Raw genomic sequence first — 25833 nt, forward strand, 5'->3', positions numbered from 1 at the left:
CCCTGTGGCTTTCATAAGTAAACATGAAAGGAACCTTCTCTTAGTAACCTTTATCACCCATATCACATCACAGTTCTGCTCATAAATGTGTCACACCCAGCTGGAGAATCTGCCAATATCTTTGTCTCTGACTAGCAACGCTATGTCCATACTTTTGTGGGAGAAGTAGTTGTGTATTCTAAATTATAGGGCATGAGATGCAGAATATATATAAAAATCGACAATGATAACATATACATTATAACATGTCTATATGACCCAACTTATTTGGCTGAACTTAAGCCTAGTAGATATCATCAGTACCAAAATAAAACAAAATAAAGTGTGAATGTCATATTTTAGAGAAATCTATGACTTCCACAACAGATTATTTTAGACTTATTTTCTTCATTTTTCCTTCTTTGCTTTTAATATAGGAAGACCTTTTGTTTTCCTACTTGTGTTTTGTGCATTATATATCGAGGAAGAAGTTGCCATTTGTTTTCAGTGACATATATTCTGTTTCTCAATGTCCTAGTTTGCCAGGTCACACTTGGAGTATGATGAGATCTGACCTAACAACAGTAGAACTCACTGTATCTTACCTTTCCTCTTTGTTTATAACACAATATAGGATTTTAAAATGATCCTCCACCCTAACAAGAATTAGACTGCATCTTTACCATGCAATATTCCTCCTCAAAGGCAAGGGACTAACGATTTGGACATTGTAGAGAAAGCAGGACCAAAGACTTAAAGACATTTGGGGTTTTTTGGCTTTTTTTTTTTTTTTTTTTTGAGACAGGGTTTCTCTGTGTAGCCCTGGCTGTCCTGGAACTCACTCTGTAGACCAGGCTGGCCTCGAATTCAGAAATCTGCCTGCCTCTGCCTCCCAAGTGCTGGGATTAAAGGTGTGTGCCACCACCTCCCAGCTAGGACCAAAGAAATATTAATTTCATTTTAGTTATTTATAATTAAAGTTCTAATAAGCATTGATGTTTGAATTTTTGATCTTCCATAATTTGATTTCAAATTCAGCTTCCAATGAAATATGTTCAGTGACATTTATTTACCATAGGAACAATTATTTAAAGTATATGAAAAAAGGGAAAATAGAAATTTGTGCTCTCTGCCTTTTGGAAGCTTAAGTGACTGATTTAATTAATAACCTTTTCGCTGAGAAACACTGTCTCTACCGGCACTCTCAGCTGTCCACGAAACAAGCATACATCCTCAGCGAGCCAGCTCTTAAACTTACTAGACTCTACTCTCCTGGCCCCAGCCTTATCCACTTTGTGCTATCCTGGGATCTCTTGTGACTCCTGAGTTACAGCCTCTCTCTGAACTTCCAGAGAGAAGTTCAAGAAGCTAAGTTTCTGCACCTAATCATTAACCCTGGACCATCTGAAGAAGGCTGCTAGCAGGGTGTGGGGCCCTCCTGGGTACAGATATTACAGCACAGAGCCTTCTTTCAGGATTCTTTTGATAGCAGAGAACTATATGTCCTTGGCTAAATCAACTTGTGTTGGTTTGGTTCTACAGCAAGCCATTTTCTACACATATCACCTCACATATTTGAATTTTTATAATTAACCATAAAAGATATAATTAGGAACAGAAGAAAGAGCTTTATCAAGTCCAACAGGCTTGACCTCATTAACCAAGTTAAGAACATAAGCCATGCAAGTTCATTGAGACCATACCCACTCTAATAGAAAGATGAAACTTCACCATAATTTTAGTGGCTTGCTTAGTCATTCAAGTTCAGTACTAGAAAATCAGATTATGCACTATTTTAAAGCAGAATTTATGGGTATCATGCAATATTTTGCTTTAAAAGCTGTTGGGACTACACAAAGCAAACTTCAGCATATCCATGCCTTTCATGTTTACTGTGATTTTCCTATTCACCCAGGGCAAACATGGGCTACATAATCAATAATACTTGAAAAACTTTGTCCTTTAATTTATTGCTAAATCATTTAACAGCTATGTCTTTGACCAATGCTTAGAAGTAAAAATTCAATTTGTAAATCTATCTGGCTTTGAATAAGAAAACAAGTCAAGTGTGATTTCTTTATGCCTACACCTTAGTTGTTAATTTAAATATGTTTGCCAATAATCTATATTTGGGTTGTATTTATCTTCAAAACTGAATTTTCTTATATTTCTGAATATCTTTCAGTTCATTTTAAAATATTCATTTATTTAGTGTATTTATGTGTGTGTGTGTGTGTGTGTGCATGTGTGTGTGTGTGTGCATGTGTGTGCGTGTGTGTGTGTGTGCTCATGTGCATGTATAAATGTACACTGTGTTTAGAGAATATGAGTGCTTGTCACAGTGTCCGTGGAGGTCAAAGAACAATCTTTGGGAGTTGATTGTTCCCTTTACCATATGATTCTAGGGAGAAAACAAACTCCGGTCTTCAGGCTTGGCAGCAAGCACCTTTAAATGCCGAACCTTCTTGACAGCCCTTCTTGCTTTTCTTAAGTTTCTCACAGAAATGTTTTCCTTGATATCTTGGAATTGCTTCTCAAGGCCCCTGGGTCCTGTGGAGTTATTTTAACTTGAAAACTGTAAGATTCACTTAACTGACTAGTAAAGATCCATAGGCTTTATCTCATTTCTCATAACAAACCCCACAAAACTAAACTATTACAATGTAGTTATATGAAGAATTTAAAGCAAATAGAAACCGTTTTTGGTTAGGGTCCCAAAATCTATATGTGTATATAAATTATTTTTATTATAACTTTTGCTTGTGGCAATATAAGACATTTTCTCCTTCACTCAATGAAGTAAATGATAATGACTACTTGGGTATGAAATTTACATACAACATATGGTTATTTTTAGACAATTATATAAACTTGCAATAGCTTTATAGAAAACATTGGCTGTGTCATCTAGATCTTTCCAAATTGTGAGATAAACACTTTCATTGAGTTTTTCCTTCCTTCCTTTCTTCCTTTCTTCCTTTCTGGAACTATTGTCTTGTGTGTTCTTTGCTAGTTTCTAAAAACACATATCTCTAAGAAGAGCTGTGGTTCTTTTTCTACATACTTTTATCAAGCTCTGAAGATGATGATGATGATGATGATAAGGATGACGAGGATGATCTAGTTTAGAAAAGTAAAGGTCCAAACAGAAAAACCATGCATCATCCTGAAAATCTAAAGTGAGCTAGTTTAAGAACTCTCTCTCTCATCCAGAGACTTCCCCACCTGGAGATCCATCCAATATACAACCAAAAAAACCCAGACACTATTGTGGATGCCCACAGGAGCCTGATATAGCTGTTTCCTGAGAGGCTCTGCCAGTGCCTGACAAATACAGAAGTGGATGTTCACAGCCATCCATTGGACTGAGCACAGGTTCCCCAGTGAAGGACCTAGAGAAAATACCCAAGGAGCTGAAGGGGTTTGCAGCCCCCTAGGAGGAAAAACAATATGAACTAACCAGTAACCCCAGAGCTCCCAGGGACTAAATCACTAACAAAAGAAAACACATGGTGAGACTCATGGCTCCAGCTGCATATGCAGCAGAGGATAGCCTAATTGGTCATCAATGGGAGGAGAGGCCCTTGGTCCTGTGAAGGTTCTATGGCCCAGTATAGGGGAATGACAGGGACTGGAAGCGGGAGTGGGTGGGTTGGTGAGCAGAGGCAGGGGGAGGGGATAGGGGGTTTTCAGAGGAGAAACCAGGAAAGGGGATACCATTTGAAATGAAAATAAAGAAAATATCTAATAAAAAATCAAAGGAACAAACAAACAAATAAAAAGAACTCACTCTCAGTTTTCACCAGTAGAGTGACTAAAAGATGTGTGCAAAGTTTCCTCAAATGAAACAGAAAACATCCCTCCCGCCCTTCCTCCTAGGCCACCTGAGCCATGAAATATGAAATATGCTTTACTAAAGTGTTAACTTTGGAGGTCATTTATTGGAACAATCATGAAGATTGTAATAGTCTAGTAATGGAAATATACATTAATTTAGACACTATCCCAATAAACATTGTCTTAAGGAATCACTGGTCTTCATGGAAGTTCCCTAACAATTGGAGTGGGTGCTGTCCGTGACTGTTACCCTGCCTGTGGATCCTGTTACCCTAACTGGACTGCCTTGTTTGGCCTCAGTGGGGGTAGGATGTACCTAATACTGCATTGACTTCATGTGCCAGGGTTGCTCATTACCAGAGCTGGAGACAGGGGTGAGGTGCTCACTTTCTCAGAGGAGGAGAGGAAGGGGGAAGGTAGGAGAGGTTGTGTGAACACCATCTTATTGTCTGTAAAAAAGACCAAATGGACCCCAGCTTCTCCTGTCAGGCTGATAACATTATTTAGTGTATTGATCCAAGGTAAATAACTTCTTGAAAAAGTTTCCCTCATGGGAAATGGTGCCAGTCATAAGGAGTTGCTCTGTCTTCAATTGAGTAGCTTTGATGGCAAGTTGTTACTGGTCTGGTAGAATTTGGTTTCCTCTGTGGTTTGCCTGCAGGTGAGAGAAATGCAGTCTGTCAGGGGAACTTGGTTTGTTCAATAATCATGTGTCAGTGTAAACTGGTGACTTGTTTTCTGGTCTTACATGGCTATCTGTTCACTTGGTGATGATATTGCCTCTGCTTTTACAGTACTTGAAACAAATCAAGTTTCTGAAATTTAAAACCACAAAAGTTGACCCTGGACATGACAGGAACATGATCAGACAAAAGAAAAGAATTAACATTACTAAGGATGGGTTCCTTCCCTCCCCTTTAACACTTGAAAGCTCCAGAGCCCCAGCAATAAGTACTAGGAAAATGTATTCATTTTCAAGACTTAAAAAAAAATGTTCTATAGTTCCTATTTTGCAGTTTTCAATGTGCTTATTAAACAGTCTTCTTAATGTTTTAATTTTACTTCAACACCTTAATCTGGGATATTTTGTCTTACCTGAACATTGGGTAGCTCTAGGGAAAAATGATATTTGATTCATTGAGTTTTCAAAGTCTAATGCCTTTATAAAATTAACTTATACTGATAGCTTAGCATTGATTCAGGGCCAAAGAAACATCTCAAACGTAGACCAGACGGGGATATTTATTAATGCTTCCTTTCAGGTATCAAAAATGTGCTTAAATTGAAATGTAAAGATTATGTTAAAATGTGACTGCTATTCAGTTAATTTGGAGGTAGATACTTACAGTTTATTTCCCTTATGTTGTATTTTCTCTGAATTTTAATATGTAAGAGTGGAGCAATTTCACATTTGTGCTTTAAATTACTAATAATATCAAGGCTGTATTGTTTATTCTAATGTAATACTGTGCAGGAATACTTCAGGGTTTTTTGTATTGTTTTGTTTTTTGTTTTTTGTTTTGTTTGTTTGTTTGTTTTTTGTTCTTTTTAAGTTGCATATCCTCTATATTAGAATTTTGTTCCTCTAGGCTGCCATCAGAAGTGATATGCGACAGCAAGGCTTACTGAAAAGTAAAGAGAGGAAACTTCTGAAAACCTGAATCCTGTGATGTCTTTCTTCTCTAAGAAAAATGTTTTGCACCTATGTGCTTTGGGGATCTGACATTACTCATTTAGTTGACCCCAGGAAAGGAAGTGAACACAGGCTTCGTAAAGAAGATTATTTTTGTTGTTAAACCATGCTGCATTCTTTGTGTAAAAACAGATTTAAACAATCCCATGTATCTTGGCTGTTTTTCCTCCTATAAGGAAGCATCTATATATTTTAACATTATTGATCCCTATATCTATCCGTTAATGTTTCTTTAAATGCATTTTCTCCAGATGTTGGATGAAAAAACGCCCTTGTTATTTTTTCCATTATCACTCTTCACTACTTTCCATAGGCTGCGGGGTTGTGTGAGCCAAGGGCTGACAGAAATAGCATACACGGGAGCTCCAAATTATAGGCACGAAAAATAACTTTTGTAAAATACATTTTAAGTGACACTACCTTCCCCAAAAGCTGGCTCTAATTGACTCAAGCCTAGAAAGCAGTAACTGAGGAGCACATCAGACACACGTCCACTGATCCCAGAATGGGCTCCACAGTATGACATTGGCAGGATGATGACATTCCCAGCTTGCTACCAGCACATTCCAAAAATCAGGCTGGGTATTTTGGTACCATCAGGCCAGTTTCCCTCAGAAGGATCCTCTAACAAGAAGAGACTGTTAGGTTATTTACTCCAGCTGCAGAGAACTCCACTGCTCACCTGCCAGCAGATAAAAGAAAGAAGGGTGAGGGAGACCTCAAGCAGGGGGGATTTCTTTATATACAGATGGCCTTTGCCCGGGTTTGAGGCTGCAGCAGTCCTGGGATCCTGCTGTTCACTGAATGTTACAGATGGCTGCGTGGGCAGGAAGCCCTCCCCTTTCCTAACAGTGCTCTGGGGACTAGAGGGGGCCTGGAAGGAGCTCTCTTCTTCCTTCCCAGCTTCTTCTCCAAACCCCCAACTGAGAAGGAAAAAAAAAAGGAGAGAGAAAAAGAGAGAAAGCAAAGAATAGTTTTAAATATTTAAAAAACACATCCATACAACCATTTCTGCCAGTATAATTTTTTTTCTTTTTAGAGAATATTTAGATTAACCTTGATGCTCTTGATTGGAGTAGTGTTCTGAATAAATGATGACAGCTCACTGAAGCACCACAGTTTGTGTTGAATTATGAAACAATTTCACATAAGCAAAAAGAGGCTTGATCAAGTAAATATGGCATCGGAAGTGGTTTCTTCTTCCTTTCCTAAAGTCACATTTTAAGGTTTAGTTTTCCCCATAATTTTTCTGTGGTGCTTTGAGTGTGTGTGTTTGTGTTGTATAGATATACCTGTAGTGGTGGATGTGTTGTTGTTGTTGTTGTTGTTGGTGGTGGTGGTGGTGGTGGTGAATGTGTGTATACATATATTTATAAGCCAGAAATTGATGTCTGGCATCTTACTTAATCTGTCTCCAATTTCATTCTCAGATTTGAGATCTCTCACTGAATCAGCTCCAAGGATCTTCCTGTGTCTGCTTCCCCAATGTTAGAATCATAGCATGTGTTAAGTGCTCATAGTTTTTATATGAAATCTAGGGAATAGAATTCAGGTTCTCACTCTCACATTAAAAGCACATTACTGAATGAGCCATCTTGCCTTTCAGATGATATTGCTTTTAATACACGTAAATACTTAGCTGATTTGAGCCTATTAACAAAGGGTTAATTTCATAATTATAGAACTAAACCAAGCATTGTAGATTCAGTCCACACAAGTTTTGCTTATAATTTTGAGACAATGGCATCATTCCTCTTCCATTTGTACAACTTAAAGACATATTATGCTCTCACTGAAACATAATATTCAGCACAATATCACTTTTATTTTGAACCATTTAATATCAGGAGAGAGCTTTTATGTATTTGTGCAAAAGGAAAATTTCACAAGAGTTAATTTTAATTTTTATAAGTATTTCATTTTAAAATGCACACAAATATATATGTAAGGCAGGAAAAACATATGAAAACTTCCATAAAGGAGGTTTTGACAAATATTTTCCTTTAGGAAATACAGAGAATTGTTAAGAGAAGGCTTCAACTATCTTGTCTTAGATGTGCTGGCGTGAGGAAGTGTTATTACTCGACTCTTGGGAGAGAAGCCAGATGGTAATCGAACTGCCATGGAGCTCCACACACTTGGAATTGGACTGCTGTTCTTTTTCATCTCTTCTCTTTGGGACTAGTTTTCTGACATGATTTATCTTGATGGTTTTTTTGTTGAATCTACTCTTGATTTGAAAATTGGTTCACTGGAGTCAAAAGCAGCTGAGCTAAAAGAACATATTTAGCGGAAGTGAGATGACTTTTACTTCCTACAAATAAAAGTGGAATGTCTTTATTATACCCCAAACCAGGGACTGCATAATGTGTGTGTAGTTCATCTCAGTTTCCAGGTCATAAATGGAAGGGGAGCATTTTGAACTTCATAAAATCAAAGTTCCAGAATTTTACTTTTCAATACAAAAAGCCTTCTTCCATTCTTTCTGGATTTTCATCTGGCTTTAGGAACCATGTTCAGGTCACTGCCAGCTTGCTGGCTGCAGAGTTAGTGGTATGGCCATATTTCTCAGTTTGACTGACCACAGAATAAGATACTCAAGAGAAAGCCTGGCCAACCCATACAAGTAAAAGCCCAGGCTGAAAGTCAGAATTTTCATCTCTGTATATAGATGTCATTGACTCTAAATATAAATTTGTAGAAAAAGACAGGCAACTGTTCAAAATAGAACCCATTGTCACTAGATTAGTAGCATTATTAGAGTCATTTATTAAGATATATTTTGAACAAACCCAATGGAAGAATGTAGAAACAAGACACATTGTATATTCATTGCCTATTTTATAAACCATATTATTGCCTTCCTTTCTAATATTTATTTCCATTCACAATAAAACAATAATATTTGAGAAATATATACATTTGAGAAAGTATACATATATATTGTACACACACAAACATATTTGAATGTGAGGAATTCAAACACTGATGTTATGCAGTTAAGCTATTGGAACTTAGGGGACTTAAAAGGATTCACTGATTTCCCAAGCACAAGAGAAAATCTTTAGACATCATAAATGAGAAACAAGTACCCAAAGAGCTATGTGTGTGTCTGTGTAGGTATGCACCTATGTATAAACACATCCATGTATATTCATGCACATGCAATGTGTTTGAATGAGGTTATTTATTATGGTTTTTAATGAGCAGATAAATAGAATGTATCATCATAAAGATGCATGCAAATAGAGAAAGAACCTATGTTGCTTAAGCTTAATAGATAAAACATGAAGTGTACTTTAGGGGAAAAAAAACCCCAAGTCACACTGGAAATGCCTTAAATGTCTACATGTGCAATGGTTCAGCAAGGCCCAATCCACTAATGACAGCCATTGCCCCACATTGTAGTGTTACAAAGCTGAAATGTTCCTGCACACTGGCCCTATCCAAGTGCTTTAAGAAATAATGGTTCTAAGATGAAAGTCTTGTTAAGGTTTCAATGAAAATGTTTGGCACACCATAATGAAAAGCCAACAATCTGCTTTTAACAAGAGACACTGGAAAAATGTCGGTTAACATACTGCTGAAAATATTAATTCTCCTTAATGGCAGGATGCAACGTAGCTTTTTATAGGTTTTGATCCATGTCATAAATTTGGCTACGACAAAAGGGATACCCCAGCTTTACTCACTGGCAAGAACATTAGCTATTTTCCAGTCTTAATAGGTTTGGCTGGAGTTTGTTCCTCCGAGAGATGGCTAGATATGTATGTGTGCTGTGTTAGCACACATATGCATGCACTTATGTGCATGTGTGAGGGTGTAGTAAATGTGTGTGTGTGTGTAGTTTGGGAAACTTTCTAAAGATTTAAGTTCTAGGTTCCATCGTGATTGTTAGAATCTCGATTGAAAGCTTGGATCAATGTGGAAGATAACTGTCTTACAAACCAATGTGCTTATTCTTTACATACTCTTCTTAGACTGGCTGAGTGAGGAAAAAAAAAGCATATTTTCCTACACCTTTTCTCTAATTGCAAAGTTGGAAATTATGGATATTAAGAATTAAGGAAAGCAGCCAGGCGTGGTGGCACATGCCTTTAATTCCAGCACTCGGGAGGCAGAGGCAAGCAGATTTCTGAGTTCGAGGCCAGCCTGGTCTACAAAGTGAATTCCAAGACAGCCAGGGCTATACAGAGAAACCCTGTCTCCAAAAACCAAAAACCAAAAAAAAAAAAAAAAAATTAAGCAAGGGGAGAGAGGTTGTTTTTTTTAAGTATCTCAGAACAGTGGACTTCATTTGGTCGATTAAATTTTAAAACAGTATTGCCTTTGCTCAAAATTTCATGTGCAGTCTTCTCTTAGTGAAAAATGGACAGTATATATGGGTTGTTTAACTTCAGGGGCAGACATCAACATTTTATCCCAAACATCTTTTTTTGTTTTGTTTTGTTTTTAAACTTTGTTCCTGAATGAGGATTGTTTTGTTTTCCCTTCAGTAGTTGAAAGGAAAAGGAGGGTTTGGATTTAGTGACCCTAGGAAAAGTCACTGAAGGAATACCTCTTTATTGCCATAAGGAAGGCATACAATTGTAATCACAGTGTTTTAAGTATATTCCTAATGGTGTTTTTATGTTTCAACAGCAATGACCAAGCACTATGTGCTTAAAATATGCTAATAGAGTTCTGTTGCTTCTATTTTCAATTTCAGGATGAATCCAATGTCCTAGAGCAACAACTGAAGAGAAGATGAAGTGTGAACTTCTTATACAGAAAAAATAGCTTTTACTAGGATAACTCAAATGTTTTTTGATGAACAAGAATACTGACAGAGCAAATTATACGTTGATGCTACTTTCTTACAACAGTGAGTTTTCATTAGCCTCCAAATCATGTCAAAGAGAGAGTGACTTGTTCAAACTTCAAAATTCCAGCCAGGTTTTCTAGAAGCAGTAGATTTGGCATACAGTTGAATAATCTGCTTTTAAATTAAATTTTCTCTCTTCCATGTAATTTCTTTCATATATTATTTCTTATACAATATATCATGATTATAGGTTCCCCTTCTCCTCTAGATCTACTCCCTTTCAATCTCTCATAAGAAAAAAAAGCTGGCTTCTAGGAGATAAGAACCAGACATGACAAAATAAAATATAAGATGAAACAAAAACTAATAATAAAGTTGGATATGGCACCCTAGCAAGAGAAAAAGAGACCCACAAGTAGGTATAAGAGTTATAGACCAACTTGTTCTCACAATCAGGAGTACCATAAAATACTAAGCTAATAGCCATACTATATATTCAAAGGACCTGGGACTTCAGGCTTGCTGCTTTAGATGCTGTGAACTCATATGTTCCTTGATTAGTTGGTTCAGAGAACCTGATTCACCTGATGTTCTCCATTGCCCTCTGGTTTTAACAATGGTTCTGTCTCCTCTTCCTCAGGATTTCTTGAGCTTTGATAAATACCTCCAGTTTAGACTCTTTACATATAGTATTTGGCTATGGGACACTTTATCTGTTCCCATCTGCTGCCAGAGAGTGCCTTTCAGGTGACAACTGAAGAATATCATTAGGAATCATTTATTGATCCTTTTGCCAGTAGTGTTTGGTTTTTATTCTGGGTTTCTGGGACATCTAGTCTATCTATTCTTCTTGGTTACCCCTGCAGTGTTAGCTAAATCAGACATTGGTTGGCTACTCACATAAGGTCTGTGCCACCATTGAACTAGAATATATTGCAGGCAGGGCAGATTGTAGGTCAAGGGTTTGTGGCTGGGTTTGTGTCCACATTTCTCTTTCTATAACCTTCAGAGTACTCTTCTGCATCAAAGCATCTAGAACATGGGTTGAAGGCTAAATGTAGATGACATTTGGACTTCTCCATGTTCAATGTATTGTGTGGGTGTTGTCTTTAGCATTGGGCCCTCCTCTGTGTTTGCAGAGAGAAACTTTTTGTTTTAGCAACAGATGGGATTGTACGATGATTTCCATGGGAGCTCCATTGGCCAACATCTCAATAGAATGCAACCCAGTCTTGCCACCAAAAATCTTGCAGTCTTGTAGAGATGGCCATTTGAGAGTTTATATCGGACCATTACTGGGAGTCTTCATTAGGATCACATTTATAGGATTCCTTCCTTCCAGAAGGTTTCTGCCATATTAGGTTTTCACACCATTCCCAAATGCCCTCCTCCCCAATTCCAGAGTTCTCACTCTCTCCTGCACCTTCAACTGATACTCCCATTATACACCCCTGTACCCACCAGCTCCCAGTATGCCCACAAAATCTATTCTGTTTCCTCATCCCAGGAAGACCCATGGTTCCCCATAGACCATTCCTCTTTATCTAACTTCTCTGCATCTGTTGACTGTAGCTTGGTAGTCATTTATTTAACATCTAATATCCACTTACAAGTGGGTACGTACCATATTTTTCTTCCTCGGTATGAGTTATTTCACTTAGGATTTTTTTTTGTTCCATCCATATGCCAACAAATTTCATGATGTTATATTTTGTTTACAACTGAGTAATAGTTCATTTTGTAAATGTACCATGTTTTCTTTATCTGTTCTTTTGTTGAGAGAGATCTAGATTGTTTATAGATGCTAGCTATTATGAATAAAGCTGCAATGAGCATGATCAAACAAGTGTCCTTGTGATAGGATGGAAGGATCTTTGGGTATGTGGTATAGCTGGGCCTTGAGGTATATTGATTCTCAACTTTCTGAGGAATCAACATTGACTTTCATGGTAGCTATACAAGTCTGCATTCCTGCCATCAATGGAGGAATGTACCCTTCTCTCCACATCCTCCCCAGAATTGCCTGATCCTTGCTGCAGTTCCAGGCAAGAGGAGAGAAGTCCTGGTCCCAGTCCCACCAGTGTCTCTCTGGAGCTAAGCAAGATGGTGAATGTCGAAAGCCCAAAAGAAACACACTGAGCTGAAAGTCTTGTTGAAGCAGGAACTCAACTTTGTGGCATCAGCCTCTGGCTTATATAAGTTCAGAACATAAGGAGGGGGATTTTTGGTAGGGTAAGAGGATGTAGAAGTTGGGAAAGGGTGACAGAGGGTATGGAGTGACTGACAGGGCCAATGGCAAAGCTCAACATCAGCAATGACAGGGCAGAGGCAGGGCCAAACAGTCATTCCTATACAGAAGTGACTGAGACAGGTCTCAAAACTAGAGCCAGGCTTAGGCATTCCCACAAGGCCACACAAACTCTAGCCAGGCTCAGGTTTGTCCTCAAGGCCCAAACCAGGGCCAAAATGAGGTCCAAAACAGGATGAGATGTTATTTGTGTAATTGATCTTAGCCATTCTGGCAGGTATAAGACAGAATTTTAAAGTAGTATTGATTTGCATTTCCCTGATGGATAAGAATGTTGAACATTTTTAAGTGGTTCTCTACTACTTAAGATTCCCCATTGAGAATTTCTTTTGCTTTAATTTTATTATTAGATATTTTCTTTATTTACATTTCAAATGTTAGCCCAAAAGTTCCCTATACCCTCCCCCCGCCCTGCTCCCCTACCCACCCACTCCCACTTCTTGGCCCTGGCTTTCCCCTGTACTGGGGCATATAAAGTTTGCAAGACCTAGGGGCCTCTCTTCCCAATGATGGCCAGCTAGACCATCTTCTGATACATATGCAGCTAGAGACACGAACTCTGGGGGTACTGGTTAGTTCATAATGTTGTTCCACCTATAGGGTTGCAGACTGCTTCAGCTCTTGGGTACTTTTCTCTAGCTCCTCCATTGGGGGCCCTGTGATCCATCCATATTAAGAATTTTCTGTCAGAGCTATAACACATTTTCTGTCAGAGAGAGAGGGAGGCGAGGTTACAGATACAGATACAAATACACATACAGATATACATACATACAGATACAGATATAGATAGATTTTTTTTTTTTTTAGTTCTTAAATATTTCAGATATTAGTCTTCTACTGGAAGTAGAGTTGGGGGGAAAAAAAACTACTTCCCAATCTGTAGGATGTCACTTTATCCTTTTGAACCTGTCTTTTGCTCCTTCCAAAAAGTTCTCAGTTTCATGAGATCCTAATTATTACTTGTTGCTCTTAGTGCCTGTATTATTGCTATTCTATTCAGAAAGATTTCTCCTGTGCCCGTGCATTCAAGGCCATTTCGTACATTATTTTCTATCAAATCCAGTGTCTCTGGTTTTATGTTGAGGTCAATGATTGACTTGGACTTCAGTTTTGTGCAGGGTGATGAACGTGGATCTATTTGCATTTTATACATGCAGACATCAGATTGGACCACCACATTTGTTGAAGATGCTTTCTTTTATTTTACTGTGTATGGCTTTTGGCTTGTTTATCAAAAATCATGTGTCCATGTTCTTGGTAGGATGGCCATTTTTACTATGTTAAATCTATTTACTCTGTAATAAAATAGCATAGAAGATATGTCCATCTTCTGATATTGTCTTCAATTTCTTACTTCAAAGACTTGAAGTGTTATGGTTTTGTTTTTTGTGTTTTAATTACACAAGTCTTTCACTTACTTGGTGAGAATTATACCCAAGATATCTCCATCTTTTGATATCTTCTTCAATTTCTTTCTTCAAAGACTTGAAGGTTTTATTACACAAGATTTTCATTTGCTTGGTAATAGTTACCCCAAGATACTTTATATTATTTGAGGCTATAGTGAGATGTACAATTTTTTTCTTAATCTAACATTCATATACATGTGGGCTACTTGAGTTAATCTTGTATCCAGCCACTTTGCTGAAAGTGTTCATTAGCTATAGGAGTTCCCTGGTAGAATTTTGAGGGTCACTTATACATATTAGCATGTCATTGGAAAATAATGATACATTGACTTATTTGTTTTCCTTTGATCTCTTTCAATTGTCTTATTTCTCTAGCTAAAACTTCATGTATATTAAATAGTATAGAATAAGTGGACAACCTTGGCTTGTTCATAATGTTAATGGAATTGTTTTGATTTTCTATCCATTTACTTGGCTTTGAATTGCTTTAAATTGAATTTATTATATTTAGTTATATTCCTAGGATCCACAATCTCTTCATGACTTTTATCATAAAGACATTTTGTTTTTTTCAAAGACCTTTGGCATCTAATTAGATGATTATGTGTTTTTCCTCTCAGTTTGTTTATAAGATGGATTATGTTTACTGATTTTCATATATAGAACCATTCATACATCTCTGGGATGGAGCCTCCTTGATTATAATGGATGATTTTTTATTATATTTTGAGATATTGTTTGCAAGTATTTTATTAGAGACATTTGCATGCATATTTATAACAAAACTTGTTTTGTAATTATGTTTCTTTGTTGAGACTTTCTGTGGTTTGGGTATCAATATAACTGTGGCTTCATAAAATGAATTGGGCAATGGTCATCTTGCTTCTATTTTTGGAATAATTTGAAGAGTATTGACACTAACCCTTTTTTGAAAATCTGGTAAAATTCAAAGCTAAAACCTTCTGATCATGTGGTGGTTTTTTGTTTTTGTTTTTGTTTTTGTTTTTGTTTTGGTTTTGGTTTGGTTTGACTCCTTTTATTTAACTAGGAGTTATAGGTCTATTTTAATTGTTTACCTGATTGTTATCAGGTTTTCAAGATCATGTTTTGACAGATATAGGCAAATGTTTTATACAACTTAGTTAGAATTTTCTTTATTTCATTAGTTGGCAAGATGGATATTGAAGAGCTTGGTCCATAGAATGAGAGATCATACCAGAAGCAGTTGGAATATGATTTTCTGAAATTTATCCATCAACTTGTATTGAAGCTTATCCTCTGGTTCACTATGATAAATCACATGTTTCTTTTTGTACCCAAGTTTCTTACTAATTTTTAGTGAGTTTCAAGTATAATCTGTTCTTTTTGTCATTAAAGGAAATACAGAGGAATTGGGGCAGTATTTAGAATTCTTGCATAATTGTAGTAGTAAGAAATAAGAATATTGAAAGGTAATGCCTGTACTGAAATATCTTGTATTTCCCCCTTTTAACAAGTAGTAGATTAGAGAAGTATACAGGTTATGCTTCAGTAGTGTTACCTGCACAACTTAATTTTTAGTTCTTTATTTTGGAAGAACAATCATTCATAGGGATCCTTGTGAAGAACTTTATTAGTACATTGGATTATAATTCTTATAAAGCTTTAATCTTAAGACCATTAGTCTCTTTGGATAGTTCCCGAAATGTATGTCCCATGGGTTTATTCAGATAATTTACTTACATATCTACGTTGTATAATATATGATTTAAATAAATTAATTCATCTTGGAAAACTTTATCTTATTTTATTTTAATTTTGTTAAGTGGTATCTACCAGGAAAACTATCCATTTCTTTCAGATTTTCCAGTTGGGTGGAGTAAAGGTCCTTGAACTACGACCTAATATTCTTTGGATTTCTTCTGTGTCTGCTATTACCATAAAATAACTAGCTTAATTCACGTATTCTAGCCAGAATGGTCTGTAGAGTGGTAATCTAATGTAAACAGAAGGAAGAGAAAGAAGGGAGAAAATAATGTTTTTTCTGCATTTATTTTAGAAAGGAAAATGATTTATCTCTCTCCCCAAATGTTTATAGATTATTAGCTAGATTGAAATAGTATTGTTCTGTTTCATTTCTAGTAATTGCATTGAAAGTCAGTACAAATACACATTTGCCTGAAATGTAATTGGACTAACAATTCCATGTGTAAAATTGTTCCTTGTAGCATTAATACACCTAAAAATAGAATTTCAAGTTTCTATATGTTTTAATAGGCCATAAGAGTATTGGGCTGTCTGCTGTATACATATTTATCAAATGGTCTTCCCACATTCTTGCACTTAATGAAGTGTCACTGTAATTTGATTTGTTTATCTGGTAACTCTGTCTTTAAATGTGAAGTTATGCTGCCAGTAAATACACAAAAGCTGTTGTGCAGAAATCAGCAAATGTAGTTGAAAACATAATGGCACTTTAAAGGAGCCTTCTAAGCACATGGTAGAGATCTTTGCACAGCCAGGGAAAATAATTCCATGTGGTCATTCTTGTTCTTGAGTGACTTTCTGGATATGTGAAGCTGTTGAATGAATAGTATGATGGCTCAGTAGCATGTTCACCAAAAATTAGTGTACATACACACACACACACACACACCTACCTCCCACACACTTACACACATACCAAATGGACAAAATATATTTTTATAAAAACTTTTCATATGACAGAAGATATCAGCCAGTGATTTTCTGATGGAATCAAAGTTCTAAGAGACCACTGGAAGTCATTGTGGACATGAATTTAACACACAAATTGGTACTTAATATACACTCCAAAATAATAGCCTCAGAGTTGGAGAAAAACAAAAGAGAGCTATTCACTGGTAGATTGTTTGCTTGTTTGTTTGTTTGTTAGAGGAGTAATACAGATTTAGTTTGGGGATTATTTATCTTATGATTCTTTAAAGCAATGTTTATTTTAGCTACAATATTTGTACCTAGAAAAGCAGGAAGTTTACATGATTAGAATTAAAATGCTCTTTAGGGAAGGGAAGCTGAGGTAGAGTCTGATATCTAAACCTGTACCCCTAAGCCCTAACCTCTGAGGAAGTATTCAGGCTCCCCGGAAGATAGTTTGGAAACCTGGTTTATAGCCTCTAAGCAACCTGAAAACATAATTTTGTGTATCCCTAGTCAAACACTGTGAGTTGCATTATGTGTGAGTAGACGCTTATAGAATGCATGCCTTGTGTTTCCTGCATGTACAGAATGCTCTGTGTGAATGGCACTCTTCTTTTTCAGTGTGCCACAGTTCTCTCAATGCTGTCATACATGACTGAGAACATGGTAGCTTAATTCTAGTTGATGGAGCATCACATACATATGGCCAGTGACCGAGAAAACGTTAACAAAGTTAATGTTTTTTCTCTATCCTTATTATGTTCTAGGGAGTGTCTTTTAGGTACTTGTAAGTCTATAGAAATTGAAGTTTGAAGATGGAGAAGTTTTTTTTTTAATTTTTTACTATATATTTTCTTTATTTATATTTCAAATGTTATCCCAAAATTCCCTTATACCCTCCCCCTACCTTGCTCCCCTACCCACCCACTCCTGCTTCTTGGCCCTGGCATTCCCCTGTACTGGGGCATATAAAGTTTGCAAGACCTAGGGGACTCTCTTCCCAATGACGGCTGACTAGGCCATCTTCTGCTACATATGCAGCTAGAGACACAAGCTCTGGGGGTACTGGTTAGTTCCTATTGTTGTTCCACCTATAGGGTTACAGATCCCTTCAGCTCCTTAGGTACTTTCTCTTGCTCCTCCACTGGGCGCCCTGTGTTCCATCCTATAGATGACTGTGGGTATCCACTTCTGTATTTGCCAGTCACTGGCATAGCCTCACAAGAGACAGCTATATCAGGGTCCTTTCTGCAAAATCTTGCTGGGAGAAATTCTTGCACTGCTGTTCATGAATATTCAACAATGAAGATTCGCCTTCTTTGCTTTTGTGCACTTCTTCATAGACAAAACACTGGATCAGTGGTTCTCAGCCTGTGGGTTGAGACCCCTTTGGGGGGTGCGAATGACCCTTTTATGGAAATCACCTGTAATGGTTTGTATATCCTTGGACCAGGAAGTGGCACCATCTGAAGGTGTGGCCTTGTTGCAATAGGTGTGACCTGGTTGGTATGGGTGTGTCACTGTGGGTGTGGGTATAAGATCCTCACCCTAGTTGCTTGGAAGTCAGTCTTCCACTAGCAGCCTTTGGATGAAAACAGAACTCTCAGCTCCTCCTGTGCCATGCCTGCCTGGATACTGCCATGCTCCCACCTTGATGATAATGGACTGAACCTCTGAACCTGTAAGCCAGCCCCAATTAAATGTTTTTTATAAGACTTGCCTTGGTCATGGTGTCTGTTCACAGCAGTAAAACCCTAACTAATACAGAAGTTGGTACCAGGAGTGGGGTATTGCTGTGATAGGCCTGACCATGCTTTTATTTGAAAGAATATGGATTTTGGGATTTTGGATTTGGAACTCAGTGGAATGCTTTAAATGGGGCTTAATGGGTCATCCTAGTAGGAATATGGAAGACTTTGTTGCTGGGAGTAATTTGAACTGTGTTGACCTGGCCCAAGAGATTTCAAAGGAGAAGAATTTCAGTATGTGCCATAAAGACTGTTTTTATGGTATTTTGGTGAAGAATGTGGCTACTTTTTACCCTTGTCTGAAAAGTCTGCCTGAGGCTAAGGTGAAGAGGCTCAGATTAATTGCATTAATTGCATTGACAAAGGAAGTTTCAAAGAAGCCCAGCAGAGACTTTGTTCTCTGGTTAAGTCTCACAAAGAGAAGTTTGAACAAGCATAGCAAGCTTAGAAAGGCAAAATATAAAATATATGGTTCGAGTATTAAAGATAACAGATTAAGGGAGTGGGACCTTGGGGCAAGATTCTACCCAGCTTAATTAGATCCAGGCATGGTGGTACGCACCTTTAATCCCATGAGACAAGCATGCTGATCTCTGTATTCAAGGTCAATCTACAGAGCAAGAACCAGGATAGCCAAGCTTAGGCAGTGAAGGATTTAGAAAACATAAAGCTAGTGATAATGTAATAGTACAAGGGTATTATATTCTAGTTCCTGTAAGCAGCAGAACTTGGCAGCTTCAGCCATGTGGCTCTGGCTCTAGAGTTAAGAATGGAAGGAACTACTGGGAAAATTGATGCTGGTTAGCTGGAGCTAAGGAATTAGCAGTGATTAAGAAGAGACCAGCATCACTGAGGTGAAATCTTCTGGAAAGTGTTTTCTGGGAGCACAAAGAAGCTGTGCTCCAGAGATACCCAAGGTTGTACCTCATGCTGCGGCTGGGCTTGGTAATGTGTAAGAGTCACTCAGGTGGTACTGCTTGTGAAGGAATGAAGGGATCATGGAGAGAAGCTGAGGCTTAGCACTGTGAGAGGCCAGGGAAGGCCACTGGAGAAGGTGAAGCCTCAGCTGTAGTTGATGGCCCAGGACTGAAGGGTCATGCAAAGGATTTGAGGCTTGGCACCCTGAAGAGAGCCTATGAGAGGGTATTGGTGAAGCCTAGTTGGAGTGGAACACCCTTGTGTATTGGAGATGTCAGTACCATGGGATGATCACCAAGAACAGCAACAACAGTGAAGTGGATCAACCTAAGCTTAGAGTGCTACAGAGGGCAGAGCTGGAAAAGTGATGCCAGTCCTTAGGAGGAGTCCAAAAGATCAAGTGGAATCCCAGACACTGAAACAAGAAGCTGTAACATTGAAATTGCCTTGGAAACTCAAAGATGTTAAAGATGCCAGAGCCATAGGATACATGCTGAGGAAAGCTGCTAACAGGGAGTGGAACCAGCCCAGGAGAAAGCAGTTTGTTGCAGTCAACAAAGAGGAAAAAGGAGTGGAGATCTGAAGACTGCTTTGACATCAGCCATGTTGATGCAGAGTTTGGAGTTTGCCCAGCTGGTTTCCTGCCTTGCTTTGGGGATTACAGTTAATTAAGTTGAATGAATCTCAGAAGAGACCTTGAACTTTGGACTTATAACATTGTTGCGACTGCTATAGACTATGAGGACTTTGAAAGTTGGACTAAATGCATTTTGCATTATGCTATGTTAAAGTATGGCCCCCCATAGACTCATGTTTTTGAACAAGTCTATGGGGACCAGGGAGTGGAATGTAATGGTTTGTATATCCTTAGACCAGGAAGTGGCACCATCTGAAGGTGTGGCCTTGTTGCAATAGGTGTGACCTGGTTGGTATGGGTGTGTCACTGTGGGTGTGGGTATAAGATCCTCACCCTAGTTGCTTGGAAGTCAGTCTTCCACTAGCAGCCTTTGTATGAAGACAGAACTCTCAGCTCCTCCTGTGCCATGCCTGCCTGGATACTGCCATGCTCCCACCTTGATGGTAATGGACTGAACCTCTGAACCTGTAAGCCAGCCCCAATTAAATGTTTTTTATAAGACTTGCCTTGGTCATGGTGTCTGTTCACAGCAGTAAAACCCTAACTAATACATCACCTAAGACAAGAAGAAACATAGACATTTACATTATAATTCACAACAGTATCAAAATTAGTTATGAAATAGTAACAAAAATAATTTTAGGGTTGGGGGTTACCACAACACGAGGAACTGCATTAAAGGGTCGCAGCATTAGGAATGTTGAGAAGCACTGAGCTAGATATTTTTGAATCTTAGGATTTTTCAAAAGCAGACTCTCAAAGAAGAAATTGAATGAAAAAATAGGAACCCCTAATAGTAACAATATTTTATTGGCTTATTCAAAAAAAAAAAAAACACACAATAGTTATTTTCAAAGGGAAATAACAGATAAACCTTGTTTACATAAGAGTAATTCAGCATTACTTGGCCACACTCATGTTTGTTGATAAAGCTGACATGAACTTTCACTTCCATGTACTTTGAAGCCTGGGTCTGGCCAGATTCCAAGGGTGGAGTGAAGGAGAATTCAGCCAGCAGCTGGTCCTGATTGTATTCAGGGTCCTGTGCTCAACACAGAGGCATGTTTCCTTCCTTACAAAGATTTCTCAGGGAAAGCCAGGCCTCATTCCTACTGTTTGGAGCATCTTTTGTAGGTTTTTCTTTTTTTTTTTTCTTTTTTCCTTTTGTCCCCTTTTCTAATGATCAGTCAGGATGAACAAGAACTCAATTTAAATATCTTATAGTCACCATATTACTAGCATACACCTCTGTGAAAATGATCTGGTATCAATACACTTAACTAGGCAGAGTCTCTCTCATCTACAGTCTCCATATAGCTGCCTTTGGAGATGATTGGTTTAATAGAACTGGTTCTTGTTATACAACAGGGAGGTCTCATGCCTATGCAAATATCTGAGCAAGGTTAGATTACCAACAGAGAGCCTGCTAAGGAATTCCTTTTATACTTTACATGAATTCTGCTAATCTTTATATATTTACTATTGATCTCTAATAACAAAGAACAATTATATCTATCCTCAGAGTCCTACAGGCCAGTGGCTCCTTACTAATTGTTCTATGTCATCTCATAGCACTCTAGATGATATCAGAAAAACAGGAGATGGATAAGTGAGAATAGAAAGCATTAATTAACTTCATCTCCTTTCGATAGAAATTTTCATGCCAAGGTTAATGTATACTGATCCTAAAATCTGTATCAGGATAATGTAATGAAAATCTGCTAAGTAGAACTTGAAATTTTAAGGAATATCCCTTGGTGTTTTTTCTTCTCTGTTAAAAATAGGGAAGACATGTACTTTAGAATTTTAACTAATTTATTATGTGTATATATATGTGTGTTTTATTTGCATGTATGTCTCTAAGCCACATGCAAGCCTAGTGCCTAGTGCTCAGGGACATGGATACTTTGGAACTGACCTTAGAAACAGTTCTAAGTTTCCATGCTGGTGCAATGAGTTGAATCTTGGTCCTCCAGAAGAGCTGTCAGTACTTTATCACTGAGCAACCTCTCTAGCTCCAAATTTTGAATTTGAAAACATATGAGCTTGCTGGTTCACAGAAATTAAAAACAATAGATGACATTAAATTGTGTCAAGTGAAGACATTATATTTTTAGTCAACACGATGGTTCAACAGTCTCTGAGCTTGTTGGAAATTTAGAGCATCAGACTTTTGAGCATCATAATGTGCCTTTCAATAGGATCGTCTGGGAAAATTGCATGCTTATTTTTTAGATAGACTCAATGTGTAGTTTTAGTTATAGGCAAACATAATGATTTTATTGTTTTGCAATCCAATATTACATTTCAGAATGAAATGAATATTATGTTATAGAAGTGACAAAAGACATTTCCTCTAGACACATGCAGTAGGTCATCTGAGCAGAAATCTTCCCAAGATGATCCCCACATCATCATTTCAGGCATCAATTATTTTATCAAGACCTGCTTTCACTTCCTAATGTATGGCCTATCTTTTTACACATGCTTTTGTCCTTTGTCATATGCAAGATAGATAGATAGATAGATAGATAGATAGATAGATAGATAGATAGATAGATAGATAGATAGATAATCGAGGCAATTATCAAGGGGTGAGAGATTTTTGTGACTGAAACTCTTGACTTAATTTCAGGGAGCAAAACTCTTATTTCTCCATGTATTTGTTAGTTCACACAAGCGAGATCAGACTGAATTGAAGAAGAATACTCTTAGGTGGTCTTTTGTCTAGGACTTGATTTATTATCTTTTCTTGAATTTCTCCTTCTTGACTTACCTGCGCCTTTTAACTGTGCTCAGGGTAGAGAAAGAGAGAAGCAGATCAACTTTCTTACTAATCCTAGCAACATTATATGTTAAGCCATTTGTTACATGGGTTCTCTCTCTCCTTCCCTTCCTCCCTTTCTCTATTCCTTCCCCCCTCTCCCTTTGTGTGTGTGTGTGTGTGTGTGTGTGTGTGTGTGTAAGGAGGCACAGGCTCTTGAATAAATGCTGGATCTTTGTAGAGCTTGACTAAGGGCTTAACAAATGAGTTTTCTTCTCTCTCACAATCCTTTCCCTTTCCACGCATCTTCTCAAGTATCTAACAGCTAACACTTGGTGCAGATTCACATTTACTAAGAACTAAAAGTTGTCTACATGTTAACTTGAGTATTTGAAAGGAAACTGTGAAGAAACTGAAACACAGGCTCGTTTTTTATTACAACAAATGTTGTTTCTACATAACATTTTATACTTACAGGAGATGGCAGAGACATTGGTATGAGTTCATAAAATACCCACACATGGGAATACTGATAACATTAACAAAATCCTAAGTGAATACGGTTAAAAATTCACCTAAGTGAATACATTAGGTTTAAATAGACCACTATTTTGCCACTTTTTATTTATTTCATTTCAATTAGATTTGTTGTTTAATAATAAATAAGAGCATAAACTTGTGTGTGTTAACAAGGTATCACATGATGTATGTCATGCTTAAATGAAGCTAGACATTTCCTTTAAGATATTTAATATTTATGAGAAGATAATTAAAAATTTTCAAAGCTTTTAAAGTTTTTTACACTCTTCCTGCACGAACTTTTCAAAGTTACTTATAAGATTATACAGTGGTAGATGACATAATTTAACATCAGAAGCCCACATTCTTAAACTGTACTTTAGATGCCACAGGAGGGAGAAATATGTACATTAAGTCATGTATCTCCCTAAGAATCAGTTATAAACAGGAGAGCATAGTCTGCCTTATTCTTCTGGGACAGTGAGAACAGTCTGAGGAGTCAGCTGATGGGGAGAGCCTACATGGGTCTTATACTCAAGGGGATGTAGTCAATCTCCATCTTACAATTAATTTTTAAAAGATGGGCAGATCAACACTTTTTGTAAAGGGAGGACAGTATTATTTATGATTTATTCAGTATCTTCTCTATTCTTAATGTAGAACAGGTTAGTGGTTAGCTACACCCTCCCAACTTGCATATCCCATGCACATACGTATTGTATTTTTGTTCAGCATTTGCAAAGACACATTCCATTAGAGTAAGGTAAGATTTAGGAATAGTCTCACAACAGGAGACTGTGGCACTTCCCTTTGCATTAAGGAAGCAGGCAGCACATCCTGTGTGATTTTATTATTGGCTTTATGACAACATCGCAAGACTTCATCCAAATGAGCACTCAAGGCTATGTGACTAGCATTTTACAATATGTATCTCCAAGCTTCAGGTTCAGGATATTCAAATGACTTGATATAAAACCCCAGAAGGATGATTTTTATACACAGGATTAATTCCAAATCCTGAGGCTTTCTTCCAAGAGTTGGTCTGGTTTTCTAAGCATTGGCTCACACATGTTTCTCCTGCTTCCTGGTGCCTGTCACAGTCCCAGGAACAGGGAGTTCATCTTTCATACACACAACATGGCCTTGGCAAAAATAGGAGAAACATCTATCCAACCAGGAAAAAAACCTCACATACTCATTCCTGTTCATACCACCCACTTCCAAAAGTCTCAGCCCGGGAGCTGTCTTTATAACTGTCATCAAGCTCTGATAGAGAACTGGGATGTGTGGGATCCACACACATACCTTGGAAATAACCCTAGCCATTTTCCCATTGATATCCAGTCTCTTGTTTTAATTTGCCATCACCACTTCTTTTCTCTCAATATGGTTATGCATATGATAGCATGATTATTTAATATATTAACTAAAATGTGCATAATGTACTAAGGTCTCAACTTTTTGAAACTTAGACATTTCAAATAATGCTGCAGCATAAACACACCATTACCTATGAATCATATATAATAATTTCAAGTTGTTTCTAAAGAGATGTTAATAGAAACAAATTACAGAAATTGATCTGGTTTTATTGTTGGTTTGTTCTGTTTTGTTTTCACTGAAGACTGCAGGCAGGCATTTCACTTCCACATGATTGGAAACTCAGCTGCATCACACAGCACTGGATTTCAAAAATCAAATTGTATAACAAATGTCTCAAAGGGGATCATTAAATGTTAAAAGAAAAGTTCATGAAAAATACCTAAGACATTCCAAATAATACTCCTGGAAAACCTTAGCAAACAGAATTTTGATATTATCTGCACTAAACATTTTACTTTTTCTAATCTTTCTTATTCATTTTCCACATGTCAAGAAAATGAAGAGACTCTAGCTTCCAACCAGCTTCAGTACGATCTGGCAATTTCTCTACAATAGAGGGTAGACATAAGTCAGGAGATCTCAATTCTCATAAACCTAGAGGAATAGGAATAGGGATCAAGGCTTGACACGGTGACATGTGCTTAGCATCCCTGCATTGGGAGAGGAAGGCAGGAGACTCTCTAGCTCAAGTCTAGCTTAGACTACATAGAGAAACTATGTTATTGCAAACCCACTTCATTAGTTGCAATGCATGAATAACATATTTAAACAATTAGAAGCATATGCAGTAAGTTGGATTATTTTGTATTTTACTAGAGAATTTATCTATAGATATTTAATGTCTTTATTGAACATACAGTCTCCTGTGGCATCATTCTTGGAGATCATTATTTGTATAATATGGGCATAAACAAGAGCTGAATTAGGAATAGAATTTTGACCAGTAGAACATCAGGCTGGGCCACAGAATTCTGTTCACCTGATTTCAAAGTGATATCAGCTTCCATGTAGAAGCAATTATCTTGTCTTCCTAGAAAGAAGATATTGAAGAGGATTCAAAAATAAGTTTCTCCTGAAAATGATTTTTTAGGCTCTTTGTTTCATAATTTCTGTTCCTTTATTCAGTAAGACTCTTGAGTGAAACAAAAAAGTTCAAAGTGTTACCTTCTAGTT

At 37.4% G+C, this 25833-nt stretch overlaps 1 long non-coding RNA gene across 1 annotated transcript in view; it reads right to left on the reverse strand.

Moving 5' to 3' along the window:
* Positions 1–4420: 4420 nt before the first annotated feature.
* Positions 4421–25833, reverse strand: part of LOC147001221 (uncharacterized) — a 92884-nt gene continuing 71471 nt past the window's right edge. The window contains exon 3 of the long non-coding RNA XR_015045115.1: positions 4421–4471. This is a non-coding gene — a long non-coding RNA (uncharacterized LOC147001221). The remainder of the gene's footprint in view (positions 4472–25833) is intronic.

Source organism: Mus caroli, unplaced genomic scaffold (genome assembly GCF_978045245.1).
Source record: "Mus caroli unplaced genomic scaffold, Mus_caroli_1 scaffold_14, whole genome shotgun sequence".
In the NCBI taxonomy this organism is placed as follows: domain Eukaryota; kingdom Metazoa; phylum Chordata; class Mammalia; order Rodentia; family Muridae; genus Mus; species Mus caroli.